The sequence below is a fragment of the Meleagris gallopavo genome, chromosome Z, assembly GCF_000146605.3.
Source record: "Meleagris gallopavo isolate NT-WF06-2002-E0010 breed Aviagen turkey brand Nicholas breeding stock chromosome Z, Turkey_5.1, whole genome shotgun sequence".
NCBI lineage: Eukaryota > Metazoa > Chordata > Aves > Galliformes > Phasianidae > Meleagris > Meleagris gallopavo.
In genome coordinates this window covers 5,930,187-5,948,881 of record NC_015041.2, presented here as the reverse complement: position 1 = coordinate 5,948,881, position 18,695 = coordinate 5,930,187, and positions in this window count along the sequence as shown.

The window sequence follows — 18,695 nt, the reverse complement described above, 5'->3', positions numbered from 1 at the left end:
AAGTGAAAGTAAGCGAAAAGGTCCACTTTCTAAACAAAATGATATAAGATGGCCTTCAGTGAACAAATATGCATTGCCCTTTCCATGAAACTGTAGGTGTTCGTATTCTGGCTGTACTGAGAATAAGAGTAACTATGTGAATGGATAGCTGGGTAGGCAGACAGATGCATATAATGACAAACAGGAGATCATAGCTCCAGAGGGTAGTCATGTTCTTAGGAGGATTACACTTTGCCTGCTTGAAATCCCTTGCAGATACTTCCATTTGGATGCCGCATTAGCCTGCATGGTAAGTTTGCCAGGCTCAGATGAGCAGTGCAAGGAGAAAGGGAAGTTTATACCTCACTTTCAGTACCCTAGAGAAGAGGAATGGTGGCTCTGTACTGTCAGCACAGCTCTGGAATTTGATGCAGGTAGCTGGAATGCTGGAGATCTGTCATTCTTTTCTGTCAAATAGTGATTAATTTACGAGTTTGGGACAGGACAACCTCAGGTCTGTCCATGTTGTTGCTCTGCAATGATGAGCTCAATCTGCACCAGTGACAGCTGTGAAATTCCTACAAGGCTGCGGATTGGCAACATGTAGGTAGTAAAATGCGTCAAGTGCTTTTGGGCCCTGTGCTTTGAAAAGGTCTCTTGTAAACAGGGGAATGAAACAGGGGATATTAATAGTATTAATTCTTCCTGCTGCAAGTTGTAATCTGCAGCCACCTTAAAAGCTAAGGTGATACTGGGCTGTGCGCTCAGCAGCTCCTTTGAAAGAGCAGCCCAGGATACATTTGTGTTTGGGAGGGTGGTGATGACTCAGAGCTGGCAGCTGAACATTTCCCTCATTTTCCATAGTAACACAGCAAAAGGGAGTGAAAACTGCAGAACTAGAAGGAACATGGCTCCTGGCTGCCCTTATGGAGGTGTGTGAAGGGACAAGTGTGATAATCACACTTTTGAACCGCTCAGACGATCTTTTGCACTCTAGCTATTGTCGAATTAGCGCTGGCGATGAAGGGCCATCATGTTGTGCTGAAGAAATGGTTTCTTGTGAAGCACTGCAGGCTGTGGACTTAGTCACCATCAGCTCAGCACTTCCATGAGATGTCCTGGGTTGTGGGGCTGGGTGAGCTGAGACCTGTCTGAGCAGTGAAGGGCTCTGGAGGACATACAGGAGCTGAGCAGAGGAAGAGCAGGACAGACAGATGTTTCTTCTGCACGGAGACCTCACATGTGGTGACATGGGGATGTTTGTCATAGACCAACTCTGCCACGAAATGGCCAGCTGCTGGGGCAAGAGTGTGATATGATAACTCTGGCTCCTTCCTATGTTGGATCTGGCACAATGACTGCAGCAAGAGGAACAGAAACCCAATTTCAGCCCATCTAGGAGGAAAATAATCTATTTAGTGTTTAGGGTTTCTCATTCTTCAGTTATGTGAGCCTCGTGTTTGACTGTTCTAAAAAGGGGTGCAGTTTAGGTATGCTAGTAGCTTAAATGGGGAAAATATTGAGAGAACTGGGGCAATTTGCTAGACTGGGGAGAATGATGAGAGTATAACTGAAGCTATGTATGCCAGCTCTGGCAAGGGGGTGAAACACTCCTGGCTGTATTCTTGAGGAGTGCAGCACATGGCTGCAGGCTCTACTAGTTTTACTGCGGGCTGTTAGAAAGCAGCATTCCCCAAATGGGACTCTGCTGTCTTGGAATGAAGAGTTAGGGGCTGTAGGTGCTTACATCCATTTGCTGTAACTCATTTCATGAAAACCTGTTCTGGGAAAAACATTTATTTGCAATGCATTGTTCAAAGGAATACCAAACACTTTAGCAATGGTGATCCTGACATTTTTGGTGGAGAAACATCATTTGCATTTTAGATGACAGTTTGTGCAGAGCTGGATCAGCCTTCCTTCAAGCCTCACAAATACCTGTATCAGCACACTTTCAATTGGAGTTGCTAGAAAAACAGTGTAATGGAGTTCCAAATAAGTCAACTAAGCAGTCTGATGAACCAATGAAGGCCCTTCTCCACTGCTTCTGGTCTACCACTCATCTGCAGACCACAGCAGTGGAAAACTGTGTTTGGCTAAGAGATACCCTTTCATAAAAAACTGCCCTGGTTTCCAGTCTGTGTCCTTTTGTCTTAATTTCAGCTCACAACTATTTCCCATCAGCCCTTGCTCCTGGCCCCTCACTGGGACTATCTAATCTGCTATGCCCCTACAGCCCTATGCGCCTTGCTCTGATGAATACTTATTGCAGCCCCTTGCTTTACGATTTGCAAAACAGCATTTTGCAGAGGACATGAAGGCAGAAGTGACAGAAAAATAAGGCAACCTTTCAATCCATTTATCAAAGTCCTTGAAGTTCCCATTTCAAGGAAACAATCAGAAACAGGGAGCATAAAAATTGAATATGAAATCCACGGCATTTTAAATAAATGGAAAGGTTAACAACAAAGCTGACTCCCCTTGATGATAATAAGAGAAAATCAGTCCCAAGACCTGTAGATCCCGTCTGGATCTTATTTATTAGGAAGAACCAGCTGAATGAAGTGATAGAAGAAAAACACAGAAATATAATGTTTATTCATTTCCTGTTTCTGTTTTCTTAATTGAATGTTTTGCTTTGCAAAGTGCAAAAAAATGGTTCTAATATTATGCTGTAGTCAAGCGAGACCCATTTAATCACACTCAATGGGTCAGAGTCTACATTAGGCCATGCGCTGTTGAGCTGCACCTGTATTCCCCTGGCAGAAGCATCATTTGCTGGCAAAGCTCATCCTGACTTTGCTGAAGGCTGAGCAGCACATACAAACCACTGCATCCTCACTTGGAAATGGCAACAATTAATGGAACAACTAGGCAGGAACTTCACAACTGGACTTGGGAGCTAAGTCACAGCTGCTAATTTACTGCTGCCCATTAGACCATCTCCTAGCTAAGTAGAAGTTGTTTCCACGATATTTGTCTGGCATAATTATTTTCAGGCATAGAAGCATTTGAATAACAAAGCTCAGGAGGCGTGATTTTTGAGCTGAGATTTCATCTGTTTAGGTGTTTGCAGCACATGTCATGATAATCTCTCAGCTTCTGGCTCAGTGAACCAATGAGACCTTGGGCATATTCTCCTAAGTCTGTGAAACCTGAATGATTCCCTACATCTTCTGGAAAGTCTGATGCAGTCTCTCTAGAAAGTGCTGGACAATGGGATGACAGGTCCCAGCTTTTGTTCACCAGATGTTACAGCTCTATGCTGAAAACAGACATAAATGGAGCCAACTCACACCTTTCTTCAGACTGTTTAAGTCCTATCAGTGTCAACTCTGTGCCAGGAAATATCATGGAGAAGATCCTCCTGGAAACTATGTTAAGACAAATGGAAGACAGGAAGGTGATATGAGAGAATCAGCATGACCAATCCAGCTTGACCAACCCTGTGGGCTTTCATGATGATGTCACTGCATCAGTGAACAAGGGAAAAGCCGCTGATGTCATCTATCTGGACTTCAGTAAGGCCTTTGACAGGGTACTCCACACCATCCTTTTCTCCAGATTGGAAAGATATGGATTTGATGAGTGGACTGTTTGTTGGATGAAGAAGCGGCTGCAGGATTGAATCCAGAGACTGGTGGTCAATGGCTCTGTGTCTGGATGGAGATCAGTGACAAGTGGTGCCCCACAGGGGTCAGTGCTGAGACAGATACTCTTTAATATCATCAGTGACGTTGACAGTGGAGTCAAGTGCATCATTAGCAAACTTGCTGAGGACACCAAGCTGTGGGGTGCAGTCAACACACTGGAGGGATGGGATAATATCCAGAGGGACCTAGACAGTCTTGAGCAGTGGGCCCAGGAGAACCTCATGAAGTTCCATAAATCCAAACACAAGACCTTGTACCTGGCTCGAGGCAACCCTCACTACCAATACAAGTTGGGGGATGAATATAGAATGCAGCCCTGCCGGAAAGGACATGGGGGCACTGGTGGGTGGAAAGCTGGACATGAGCCAGCAACGTGCCCTTGCAGCCAGCCAGCCATATCCTGGGCTGCATCCAAAGCAGCACAGCCAGCAGGGTGAGGGAGGGGATCCTATCCTTCTGTGCACTAGTAAGGCCTCACCTGGAGTACTAAGTCCAGATGTGGAGTGCTCAGCATAGAAGAGATGTGGGCCTGTTGGAGCATGTCCAGAGGTGGGCCACAGAAATGATGCGAGGGATGGAACAGCTCCCTGTGAGGACAGACTGAGAGAGCTGGAGAAGAGAAGGCTGTGAGGTAATCTGACAGCAGCCTTTCAGAATCTAAAAGGGAGCTACAGGAAAGAAGGGGATAGACTCTTTAGCAGTGTCTGTGATGACAGAACAAGGGGAAATGTCTTTAAGCTCAAAGAGGGTAGACTTAGGCTGGATGTATGGAAAAAGTCTTCTACAGAGAGGGTGGTGAGGCACTAGAACAGGTTGCCCAGAGATGTGTTTGATGTCCCATCCCAGGAGATGTTCAAGTTGAGGCTGGGTGAAGCCAAGGGCAACTTGATCTAGCTGTGCATGTCCCTGCTCACTGTAGGGGAGCTGGACTAGGTGACCTTTAAAGGTCCTGACCAACCCTAAGGATTCTATGATTATGTGATTCTAAGTGTGAGGCAGAAAAATGATGAATAGAATTAATCTCCCCATAGGGGATTTGCAAAGAAGTCTACGGGGAACATAAGCCTACTCCAGGAAGAGTTAAGTACCAAACTCAGACTTTGCAGAAAATCTCAAATGCTATTATCATTGTTTCATTTATTATATTATCACAGATTCAGAACTGAGTGCCACCACCCTTTCCACTGGCCTAGATGGTGGTCTTCAGGAAAACAAATGAGAAGCATAAGTTTCTCTTTTGTTTGGATAAACCAGAGGTTCCTTTGGAAACCTTCACTATTCGCTTATTTCTCCCCTACTTGCTGCCAGTGTTTGAGGCCATGATGGCTCATAGCGTTTAGTCCTTTGCTCAGGAGTGTACACAGCACCCAGAGTTTCACAACTGACTGTTCACTTGTGACAGCCTCAGCCAGCAGCTGAAGACCACAATAGTGAAGGAGGCTGAGTTCTTTTTGAACTCTGAGTGGTGGAGATAGGTCCTCTGAGTGATGAAGATAGGATACTGAAGGTACATTAATCTGTCTGCTTTGTGCCTAAGCAGAAGACTAGTATGCCCAGAGTATTCAGTCTGACATCTGTCATCACCACAAAATGTTCTAATTGTTCTGGTTTCTTTTTCTATGTCTTTTGTTTGTTTGTTTGTTTTTGATTTTTTTTTTTTTTTAAATTCAATGATCCTCTAGGACATTGAACCTGCATTGTGATCAGAGGCTGATGAGTTAAGGATATGGAGAATTAGTCTCAGCTGGATATCTCTGCAGAGGGCTACAGTAGGTTTATAGATTGTACAGTATTTCCAGCAAAATACTTTGAAATCAAAGAGCACCTTCTGTGTGAGGGATGGGGAGCTCTTTACCATCAAGGAGGCAATGCAGAAAAGAAAGCAGGAAGCTTTTAACCCCTGTCAGTCATCTGTCTGCTTCTCAAACCAAGGCCCAGAAAATCTCCTCTTCTAGCTGATGGGATGCCTTTGCCATGACATAGCCCTGACAGCTCCTCACTCCCCCAGCATTGAAGTACTCAATTGCATGTGTTTGTGTCTGTGTGCATTTAAACCCAAGCAGTTTCAAGCAAAATCTGGTGCCACCTACTCAACTTTCCTTTGATAACCAAATAACACTGTCCCTCCTCAGCTTGTATTAAGATCCTACCAACCCCCTACTTCACCATCCTGAGTTGCAGAAGTCATTTGTCTTGGTATGCAGTGTAAAGAAGTTTTCTCTGCTAGAAATCATTTCACAAGGACTAGCTGTTTCTGAGTCTTTGAGAGAGGCAAAATATCTATTGCACAGGATGAAAGCCAGCATCTAATTCAGGAAAACTGGCAAGAAACTGGTTTAGTGCTAGGCTATCTTAAAACTGCCTTCTGCTTCTTCTAGAGCACCTGGTTCTTCTGAAAAACTTGATCCAAATCAGGCAACCAGATTCAATTTATGTCTTCTTTGTCCAATGTTGCTTTAAAAATGGTGTATAATGTGCCTCGTTTCTCTTCTGATATGTTTTTGCAACTTAACTTCACACACATGCTCAGAAAAAAGACTCTGGTTCTGTTGGAGGTAGTAGCTCCTGGGTTCTTGCCTAGCAAAGAAGCTATCATACAGTACCTGCGTGCTAGGGAAACCTAAAGCCACAAACCTGTGCACGTCATCTGGCATTAGATGCAAACAAACACTGAGTTTAGTGAAGCATGATTGAAGCAGGAAAATAATAAATAGAAAGAAGGAAAGCAATAGAAAGAGAAGGAAAAAAACATGAATGTGCTAGGAAGAAAGCTTGCAGCACCCAGTCCTGCATTTCTCCTTTAGAGTAGGGCAAGCAACATGAAGGTGTCTGTGGAACTGCAGAGCCAAGTCAGAGAACGATGGATGCTTTAATCCCTTTGCTCATCTGCTGTTCCACTTAATTCAGTGTTAGGCTCTGCACAGGCTGAGAGCAAGTCCTAGGAAAGAGCAGGAGCTCCTGGGGCTGGTTGTGTAGAATAAGTTATACCTTCCAGCAAAACTAGAAAACCTGCTTTCTTTCTAGAAAGTGAATAATAGGAAACGTATTTTGGAACATACTGCAAGACCTTCTGTAGGCTGAGAATAAGTTCAGGTGAGTCACTCATATAACCTTTGTAACTTACTTTCTCACTACATATGCATACAAATGTATGCATCTTGCACATACGCATTCTGCCATCTTGTAAATGTAATGGAAGGGTTTCTGTGCAGCACCCTGGTTTCTGTTCAGCAGATCTAGAACACTGCACCAGATGAAGGCAATTCCCCCCCCTCAATCTCATAGGGTCAGAACAAATTAGCATAGCCCTTCCCACCTTGCCTAAGGGCAGGATAGGGTGTAATGTAGCCAAGGACTGATCTTAACATGCAGTATCATTGGGGGTGACACAGCTGAGCCCCTGATGAGATGTTTGCTGACATGTGTCAGGAAGGATCATGGCATGCTTCCCTACATGACCAAGTGTATTCTGGGTATGCCAAAGGAGGCGAGGGGCTTGTAACATTTTGTAATATGGCATTTAAGACAAAAAGGAGTGAGCTGAGGCAGAACAAGACAAATTAATGTAGAATGACAACTGCCTTAAGGAGCATCAGATGTCCAGAGAAAATCAAAAGAATCCTTCTGCCAGTCTCCAATGTAAATTTATATATATAACTACATATATATATATATGTATATACACATGCATACATCTGTGTGTGAATATGCATATACAGGCAGGTGATAGTGGATAATAATCCACTGAATTAGGCAAGATATATGAATTAGGCAAGATATATGAATATTCTTAGATATACATTACCTGTTTGCTTTCTCTATGTATGCATTGAATACATGTGATTACAAGTCATCTGTGTATATAGGTGTGTGAATGTGTAAATAGATCTCAGATACAGAAATTTTCTGAAGGTGGCAAGTATGAATGTTATTAATAGCAAACATTAGAAAGAAAGCTTGTGTGTATGGATGTGGCAGCTATCTGGAGGTGTATCTATAAGAGATGGGAGAATTGAATGATGTGATTCATAGAGCTTTAACTGCATGTAAGAGGGAAATTAGGAAGAAAATTTCAACTGAATGGCTTCTTGGCATTGAATTCTCGAGACTGGAGAATTGTCTTAAAAGAAAGGAAGTGGAAATACCACAATTTGGGAACTGTAGACACAATACAACTAAAGTGCGCAATTATAGAATAGCTGAAATAGGCAGAGATAAGAACTGGTAAATGTGTATGGGTTTTGTGTTATCAAATCCTGCCACTCTCTGAAGCTGATGTACAAACACTGATCGCTTACAGACTTCAATATTGCAGAAGCCATTGCTGTTTGGCTATAGGAAGGAAGTGTGGCATATTCACTATCTGTCTGTATCAAACAACTCAGTATTCATCTTCTTAATGAAATCACATTTCTGGAGTTATGTTGCAGCTTAAAACACCCCCATTTTTCTCTCTACATGTATAGACTGACCATTTAGATTGCCAGAACCAGTACAGAGAGCACTGTACAGTTAGGGGAGCACAGCAAGCTATTCCTCTTACCATATAGTGGACACATGTATTGGCCAGCTGCATTGACCTCCAGCCTCCATGCTACACTGCCAAGATGTCTGTTGACTGCAATGGGAACAAAGACTCCTCACCCTCATATTGATGCCCGCATCTGCAAACCTACAGATTGGTGTCCCAGTTTGGAGCTCTGTTACTGTTCAAACAAGCCATCCTTTGTTTCAGTGTAATCCTGCTTCTCCTGCCACGGTAAGGAGTGTCATTAGGGGCTACAGAACAGGAATCAGCCTTTTAATATAACATCAGACATCTGAATCTGAGTACATCACTCCCACATCCCTTCACAGTCAACAGAGGTATTTGTGCCTCGACAGGCTGATTCATCCTATCAACAGTTATCTAAGAAAGGTTGAGCAAACTGCTGTGGGCAAATGCCTATCTCTTTCAACTAAGTATAAAGTAAGTTTGAGCAACTACTTTAGACTCAACAGTTAATATTCAGATGGCTAAATTTAAGAGAGCTGAATCTCACCAAGAACATAAAAATTAAACACACATAATCTCTGATCCTTAACTGTGCCTGCAGGTGTGTTATGCTGGAAGTGGTACAGATGTGTATCATACTTTATCTGACCAATTGCAAACAACCAACACAACTGGAAAAACTGGTATTAAATAAACACAGTAATTTTCTTTGTGATAAAATCTATAGAGGTAAAAAGAAATTCTCAAAATATGTATCTTAATAACAGTATAAGGTTACTGATTGACAAACACATAATCTGCTTGTACAGCTTGCATAGGAAGGAAAACATGTCAAAAGGAACTGGGAAAAGTGATTTGTGAAGTATTCCACCACCAATATAATATACAACTGCTATCTAAATAACAAATTTCTTAGGCAAAGAAAGACCAAAAGCATTAAAAAATGTGGTGACAGCCGGTGAGGCTTTACAGCTCCTGAGGTTTCAAGATATTTTGGAGAAATAATATTTTGCACATATGCAGCAGGTTTCACCTGAAGATCTCAAAGCACTTTGTAAATATATATGCGTTAATTAATCTTCACAGCAGCTCTATGAGGTAAGCACTGTAAATATAATTATCTTGATTTTACAGATGGTGAACTTGAGACTCAAAGCACTGAAATAACTCCCCAAGTTCACACTGTGAATCAGCAACACCATAGCGACTGGAATCCAGCAGATTCACCACCGCTTTTCTTCACTAATGCAGATGACAGGAAACCCTTTGCTTACAGTAACACATAGAGGAAAGAGCTTCTTGGGGGCTTCACACTTTCTTCTTGGTAAAAGAAAATCAATCCTTTGAATAGGGGATATGATAAATGTATGCAGTGATATTTATTATTAAAATGTTCACTAGATCTGCATTATTACCACTGGAGAACCATTATCAGTAGATGGCGTTTGTTAGCAGGTGAGATCCTATCCCTAGCATCTAGCATGGCTGATTCTGGTGGCTGCTTGCTGCTTAAAAAGACAATTTCCTTAATAAGCAGTTCTTAAGAAGGCTCAAACAGCAATTACGCTCCCTGCACATCTTTTGTCTTCATTTAGTGTGACATTCCTGTTGTATCTTGTAAATAATCTGTGGTTGTCCCCACTGGCGAGAAACACATTTTGATATAATGTCAGCCTGATTTGAAACTGAGAATACTGAGCTTGCTGTGAAGGAGAGGGTCTTTCAAGCACCCACATCTGGACTGTTCAGCTTACTTTTATCTTAATAAAAAGTCAACCTGCCAGTGGGTAAGGAGCAGTGTACAAAAGAGGATGACACATGGCAAACATGGGTGACAGTCAGTGCTAATGCTTTTGTATAGTGGGCTGTCAGAGTCAGTGGGGTTCTACAGAGGAACTTGGTGGTACCTTTTCTCCTTAAAATAATAAAGGTACTACGTAGGGCCATATATTTTGAAAGAGTTACTTTGTCTCTCCCTGTATTAGCTAAGCATTTAAAGATGGACTTCTGTTTTCATTTACGTTCCTTCTGATTATTCTATTTGTTTCTGTTCTGCTCTACTCTGTTCCTTACAGGGTGCCCATCTCCATGGGCTCCCTCTGTTTATGGCAGTGATGCTCCAGCAGAATGTCTTGATGATTGTTTTTAGTGAAACTTGTGTATTATAATATTTTCTACTGTTCTAAGATTCACAAAGATATTTTCAGCTGGTTAAATCCAGGCTGTGTCTATGCACACAAGGACTGGGTGTCTGTCTGGAAGACTTGGAGGTTCACACTCTTTTTTATACTACCAGTATATTCATGTCAAGCAGTGTCAGATTTCACCCACTTTCCTCAGTAGATGGTTGTTCAACCTTCATAAGAATATTATTTATATTGCCCTTCATGATGCAGCAGAGAAAATAAAAAGAGCATCCCCCAAGCCACTGGAAAGGTAATTGGATTGTATAAGGGTCATCACATAGGGGCATTCTGGGTTGATGTTGAAGGCCAGAGCTAGTTTCCATTTCAGTTGGGGAAGACATCTCCCCTGCAGCTCAGAGATGTCTGGATGCCAAATGGTCCCCAAGGCCTCTTCTGCAGGAGGCTGTGATGACGCCCACACTCCGGCACCCCTCCAGACCTCTGGCCCTTTATTATGGAAGTCAGTGGGGCAGAACCTGTCTGCCTGCATTTCCTCCTTGGCATCTAAAGATAAACCAAGGAGATGCTCAGTTTTCCAGCAAAGATCAGGATATGTCCCTCCTTCCTTGTAAATTCCTGGGTAAAGACATCAGTTGTGTGGGTAGTGAGCCCTGAGGACAGATGGTTGTGAGTTATTCAAAGCCAAATACTGCCTTGGGCTCCCACCACGCTGCCCCCTTGAACATGTGCAGTCCTGGGCTCTCTTTTTCTTCTGCCACGCTCTATTTTTTAATTTTAATATAGACTTAGTTTAAAATCCACCTCTCAGCTGTGCCTGCAGGGAGTTCCCAGCTGAGGCCAGTAACAGATGTGTGGGCACATCTGAAAGCAGGACGCGTCCCTGAGCTCTCTCCTGTTTGCTGTCCTGTGGGGATGGACCTCAGCTGCTGGGCACAGCTCAGGATCCCTGAAGGCAGCACATACCCTCTTCACTCACTTATCATTCTGGTAGTATATTTAAAGGAGAGGAGAAGAGAGAAGAAAGAGAGAAAAATCGAAAGAAGCCTCCAGGGTGAGGTGGGAGATGGCTGCAAGCTCTGGATGCAGTGCCACATGATTCCTTCCTTGGCATTTCTTCCCTAAGTTTAAAAGATGCCCTGAGGTGGGTTGCAATATCTGCATAGATTTACTGGTAAAGGGAAAATCATGCTACTGCACATATCCCTGTTGATTGCCACATTGTTATGGGAACCGAGGGAGTCCATAAAGAAAAAAGTAAAAAAAAAGTAAAAAAATTGTAAACAACAAATGCTGTGCTGCATTTCCCAGGTAGCCCTGAAATAAGGATGTCTTAGAGAGAAGTAAGGTTGACACAAATACATGTCTTGACATAGCAGACAACTCCAGACCTGCATCCCATTCTAATCACCGCCTTTGTTTGCACACGTATCTGTTTGTGAAGATCCTTCAGAATACTTCAATATTGTTTCACTTTCACATAAATACTGATCATCTCAAGCAACTTAAAAGCTGAACAAGGAAAGAGGGAGGAAGGGAAAAAGAACCCATGACACTCAACCCTTTCAACAAAATGTGATAGTATCCACCTCTTCTGAAGAGCATTTCATTGCTGTGAGTGTGCTGTTCAGGAACCATATAGGCATGGCCTATGATATTTGTGACCTTCAGTGCTTACTGGCTATTAAGAAACACTGCTTTTGAACATGGTTCTTGCACGGGGTAAAGATGCCACAGAACCTTCCTAAAACCTTGTGCTCATTTTCTTGTGCCTCTCACTTGTGCAAAGAAGTGTGCCTGGAAGAAGACATTGGTTCATCTGTCCATTCTGACTCTCCTTGGAGGATCCCTTCATGCAGTTCTGTTATCCTGAGAACAGCTACTGAACTCCTGCAGTTTTGAGCTTGCCCATTAATGTTAAATCAACAGTGATTTGAGGTTTTGCTTTGTGTAGTAATATCCAGTAACCACCACTATTTTCTGCAGCCTGAGCAGGATGCCTTGTTCTTTGCTTTGCAATTGCCATGTTGTATGTCTAGTCTTTACCTGGCTGCATTTTGGAAACTGAAAAGAGACCTCAATGTGTTATTTCATGATTGCACAAGTTGCCAGTCTTCAGGCTCTCTGATTAACTTCTACTCTCTCTGGGGACAAATGGTCCTGCTTAAGCAATGAGAAATGTCAGTGATGCAAAACCAGTATCTAAAACATCCCCACGAGCTCAAAAACAACAGCACAATTCATGGAAGAAAAATTCATTGAAAGCTACTGATACAAAGAAAGTACTTCTGGCTCAGGAAATCCCTGAGCTGCAGGAAGCTAGGAAATCATTGCTTTTGTAATTTTCCCTACACTTTATGATTGACTACTCTAGGAGATGAGATACGTGTGAAACAGATCGTTGATATGATTGGCTATAATTGTTCTTATGTACTTATATTATATTCCTGTGTTCCCTGGGAAGAGTGAACCAGTGCTTCTGAGAATGGGTGATCACAGCAGCACCCTGCAGAGAACTGTCCTCAGCAGAGTGTTTCACTGTGGCAAACTGTAGCCATCTCCTATGGCTGCAGCTGGTATTGGCAGCAACGAGGAATAAAAATGAGCCATACGCTTGGTGGGCTAAGACAGATGCAAGACAGAATGATATTGGTAGTGGGGTAGGTAGAAATGAAAGAAAATGGGTTTTTCTTTCTGACATTCTCCTTCCAAGAGCTGCCCCAAAAGTTTCCGTGAGGAATGTTTACAGAGAAAACATCAGGTGTTTAGATTGACACACGATGTCTGCTTCCCAAGGAAAGTCTGAGGTCTATTTGCTTTGAAGAAATGAAAATTCAAAAGATCTTTGCAGATGGAAGTGGAGAATAAATACCTATATTGTAAGATTTTTTTTGATTCAATGGGGAAAAATAACCCAATTTTCAAGATATATTTACAATATGTGCCTATGAACAATAAAGTTTGCTGCAAATTTAGAGAACAACTTTGTTAAATCAGTAGAAGGTCAGGAAGTGCTATTTGCTTGAAAATCATTAGACAGAATGTTCTCTATGTGATCACTGATTTCATCAGCATGATATAATGGAAACATTCACAAATTGAAATGATATTAGAACTAGTTAATGTAGTACAGGTTAAGACCTTCCCCCTAAGCCTAGAAAGACATCTCTTGTTTTAGAAGTCCTCATAATATTCATCAAGTTCTCAAGAAGCAACTCAAATTGTATTTTCTAACACAAAACACATGCTGGATACAAGGATGATACAAGGAAATATCCTCCTTTACACCCTTAACATAGTCTTGGTTAATTAAGAAAAGTTGAAACCCAGCATTTGCAATGAGGAAGGTGGTTTAGATCAAGCAGGTGAGATGAAAGGTGGCTAGAAGTGAAGATACTTGGACTGCTGTTGGATCAGGATGCTGCACAGATTGAACTTGACTTTTGAATTCAATAACTAGTTACAGACATAGCACCGTAGAGAACTACTAAGATACACTTCTACCAATTGTACATATGTATGTCAAGAAAAACAAATGAAATTCTTGACAATCTCTTATAGGTTACCAATTCAATTTAAAGTGCATGTTACAGGGCTGAGCCCAGTAGTAACAGGCTAAGGTAAATCTTGCCATTTTGATGTACAGTCCCAGCTAATTATTTCAATCTTTATATTTAATTTTCATAATATAGAATTTTCTGAGAATTCCCCTTCAGTAAATTGTTGGGTAAGCAGATGACAGGATGGGGGATAGAATGATTCTGCCTTTTGTGTTGAGCTTTTTGGCTCTAAGGATAAACACACAATTCACTGGCAGTCCAAAGCATCGCTAATTCAATATTAATTTATACTAATTTTTATGAAATATACTAATTTATATTAATTTGCACTGGGGATATGCTCCCTTGAAAGATGCAACTGAAGAGGAAGAGTTGAGCCTTTTCACAAAAGAAACCACAGCACAGGCTCACTGCATGAATGAGGTCCAGAGCTTAGTATCTCAGAGATATTAGAGACAATGGGTTTGTTTCAAACCTTACTTTTGTTTCAAACTTTTCTGCTGACTTCAAATGGAGAGAACTGGAGAAGAACTGTGAGGCATAGCATCAATAAAATCACTGCAGATTCGATGTGGGAAAAAGAAGTTTCCTGGCTCTGACACAACTTATGCTCTAAAAGCAATATCCTAACTGTTAGCCATCACTCCAAGGTCTTCATTAAACACAAACTTGGCCAACCCGATCAAAGCCTTAAATTAATCAGCTGAGCTTGTTCCTCTGCTGGTGTAAAGTGGCACTACCTTTCTCAAAACCAGGAGCCTTACACCAATTCCTATCCATACAGAAAAGTGTGTGTTGCTGGTGTGTATTACTTGCTGTGCTCTGCCCCTAGGGGACAGTATGTAAAGAGCGAGCGTGTGTTATTCTGCATTTTGTTGTCCTGTGGAAGAATGACTGTTATGTAAGCGTGAGATCTTTCAGCTTCACAGTGACTTTTTTTTTTTTTTTTAACTTCTATTTGAATATTGCTTTGGAAAAAAACTCAGTAACTTCTCCCTGTTCTTTCTGGGAACGAGTTTGAATCCAAAATATTTCAGTGGGGACACATGAATGCCTTCCACTTGGATGAAAGACAACTCCCATCTCACTCCTTCCAGATGAAAGCACTTTTCCTTTGGGTTTTCTCTTCCCACTCAATAGCTATTAGCTCCCACAGCCATGGAAAGCTGAGGGAAAGGAAGTGGAAGCTGGCCTGAATGAACAACTTCAGACCTGCTAGCCTGCATCAAATGTGGTCACTGGTGTGACACTAAAGCCCCTCAGTGACCCTTCCCAGCATTCTCCTCAAGAAGTTCTACTGAGGGAGGGTAAGAGTATAGAACCTGCTGATTGCAGCCATCAGTTGTGGGTTGGAAATGGCGTCCCAAGTGCCAAATGTTGGAACCTCACTTTAATGTTTAATTTTGTGTTTAATTTTTAAAATTTGATTTGATCATTACCATAAACATTAAACAATATTTCCTGTTTAAATATGAATAGGCTGCATTATTTGATTGAAATGAGTGTTCAGATGGCTAATGCGTTTTATTACAGCCATAGAATTTTACTGTTATTTCCCCTCCAGCTGCTGCTGTTCCAGGGAACTTGAAGGGATTCAGTTTTCAATAGGATGGGCTCTATCCGATGGCATGGCGTGGTACACAAGCTTGCCAAGAAGAGTCTTTTTCAGCCTGGGGATACTGCTGCTGTAGTTTTATAACACTGATGAGTGGCTGTTATGGTTCAATGTCCATACAGGGATCTCTGAAAGGCTCTTTACAGCCCATCTCCCTTCTACCTAACATCTCTTGTTTGCTATTGAAATGCCAGCTCCCATCTTTGGTTATCCTCTGATAACATCCTCTATCACTCAGTAATTGAATTTTTCAGACAAGCATCTCGTTGTTTTCTCCCATGTTGCCCCTTCATACATGGTAGGAGCTCCTTAAAGAGAGCTGCAATCCCATCTCTGGATGTTCCCTGAAATTCCTCCAAAACCTGTCCCCCTTACTATGATGCTCTCTTACAGTTTTGACAGCACTGAGACTGACAGTATTTTGAAACCACTGCTATGAAACTCTTTTCGCAGTTTCCTCTGCTCTCTTTTCTGTTTTTCTCTCTCTGTTTTTTCTCATACTATCCCTAAGTTTTAGAAAGTTTGGAGCTTTTTACTGGTCTCCGTAAAAGCACTTGCATGGTATCATCCTTCCCTATGACATAGATTTCCCAGCGCCATTTTAATTAGGATGAGATGGAAAACCAGAATTGCTTTTAGCAGAAAATGTCAAGATTTTGTACGTTATTTCAGTTCTGGACTGAAATGTTCTGGACCATAACCTTTCACAAATGCTTGAGTTGACAACATCACCCTTTCCCCTTTGAAATTCCCATGAGCACAGCTGTTACAATAAGTCAGCAGCTCAGGTGTCTCTCATGCCATAAGAATATGGCTTGTATGTGGAAGTGCCTGCTGATGCAAAAAGTCCATCCTGAAAAATCCATCTCAGAAACCTACCCAGTAAGTTTCATCAAATCCACTATTTTTGTGCCCAATGTCTGAATCATGAAAAATTAATATTTTTGCCTGAAAAATTGTCTCTCTCAGCACTCATTAGCATGTGGATAATAACCACTTAAGAAAATAGCTTGCTGGCTATTTCAATACATACAGACCAAATTTTACTGGCAGAGAACAGTGGAAAATGGAAGTCAGTAGCAGCTCTTTCTGATTTCTACTTTTGTTAAACTAAAGGTATATTCCAGTTAATCCTCAGGAAGGATTATAATAAGGAAACAAATCCTTACTGTGAGGTTATTTTGAAATTCTATCAGAAGAGATTAAACTTCTTTTAGTGGCAATTCAAAACTTTTTAAGATGACAAGAAATTAGTTACAGGTCTTCAAATTCAGATTTTCCTGAAGTTAAAGTGAATTCCCCATTTCTTTTAAAGAAAGGGGAGTGTGATCCAAAGGGAGTCATTTTTCTCCTCTAACTGTTATGTATGAACTTATTTAAAACCAGCTGGCCAGACTCTACAAGAAATGTAGAGAGATGCTGGTGAATTTCCATGAAATGATTCATTCTCACCTGTCTTAGGAGTGCATTAAAGAACCTGTGGGAATACCCATCTTCTTCTTTATTGACTGTCAAAACACAGAGACAACAAGCTTGGAATAACTACCTAACCTTTAGAAGACAGAAGGTAAGAGAGATGTACTCCACTCCAAGCAGCTTGCCCCAAACTCTGTGAAAAGAATAAGACCAGACGTCTGCTCTTCTGATTTTGAGACCTGGCTTCTGTTGTAATGTCAGGAGTGGCTATATCTTTCCCTGGTAAATAAATAAATAAATAAACCCAAAACCAAATCATCAAGATCTGCAATTTTTCCAGTCATGTATTTTGCAGTGTCTCTTTGATACCATTTTGATTGCTTTTGGATGTCGTAAAATACATGCATTTTGGCACACCCCCTTCTTTTGTCCACACACAGCAGCAAGTTCTGAGTAAGCAGAGAAAAGACACAAATGTCAGCATTATGAAGATGCCTCACAGCAAGCAGAGATGAAAAAGTCTTCTGAGGTTATGTGGGTCTCTAAATACATGGGACATCCTCATGCAGAATATTCACCATTTTGCCTATCCTCTTTTTAAGTTAAGATACATCTCTTTCCATTGAGGCTCCATGGTCCATGAAATTCACCATGAGGACCCTCTTCCGTGTATCTAGTATAATTTCCCCTTTGCTTGAATTTTGCCCAGACAAAAGGACTTTGCTATTTCTTGTGTAAGATTAGTTACATGGCCTTCTAAACTGTCTTAGTACAGAAGTCTGAACGCACACATATTTCCCATCCAATATGATGTTTGCCACTCATGTGTCCTTGAGCAACAGCAAATGCTTGCAGCAAAAACCACACAGCCTGCCAAATCTATGAAGGTACTGGGTGCTGATAATAAAAATATGATCTATCACACAAAGTGAGAGAAAAAAGCCAACAGAGCTGACATTCTATGAAGGCTTAAAGCAGGTATCTACCCATGAAGATATGCACTCCTTAAACAAGACATGTTCTCTGTAGCAGTTGTTGTTACAGCAGTGAGATGGTTGCCTCACTGCAAGAGGGTCAAGCAGAGTAAATCTTACTTACTTACTTTCCAGCAGTAAGACAGAGAATGTAGCCCACATGACTGTGCTATTGCTGTCTTGTAGACAGATATACACAATATGCTCTTACATGGTACTCCACAGCAACAAAAACAGGCCTTAATTGTATTTGATAATCAAATCTGCTGCTTGAGTCGGGTACTGTACAGCAGGCAATTCAGAATGAACATAACAAATAGGCTTCTTTTTTTTTAGCGCTTTCTCTGATTTTCCCCTAAACTCAATGCAAAATATAGTAGGTTTGTATTATCCAGCGGGCATTCCCAGGGCCAAGATGTTTATATTAATAAAATAATACTAGAAATGGGATTATGTTAATGCAAATCAGTCCCACTTGCATTCTGAAACTGTCTTCTATTCCATCTTATGACTAATATTTGAAAAAGAGCAGATTTTGCTCTCCCTCTTTCCCTTCTCCTCCTTCCCACTTTCTCCCAATGTCTATTACAAGGATTTTAATAGACATCCAAATTGTAACACTCAGCAGCCCATAAGAATCAATCAATTATTATTATTTTTTTTTCAGTTGCTGGTTACCATATTATTTTGTATAATTGTTGATGTCTGTTGTCTAAATTATCTTCCCCAAAAAGTGATCATGTACATGTTGAAAAATAAGAAAACCAATAGTAATAATAACAAAAAAAGCCTAATAACTCCTCACAACCCAGACACAACCTTGAGGGAAGGAAAACACTAAACAAAAGAGAAAATAATA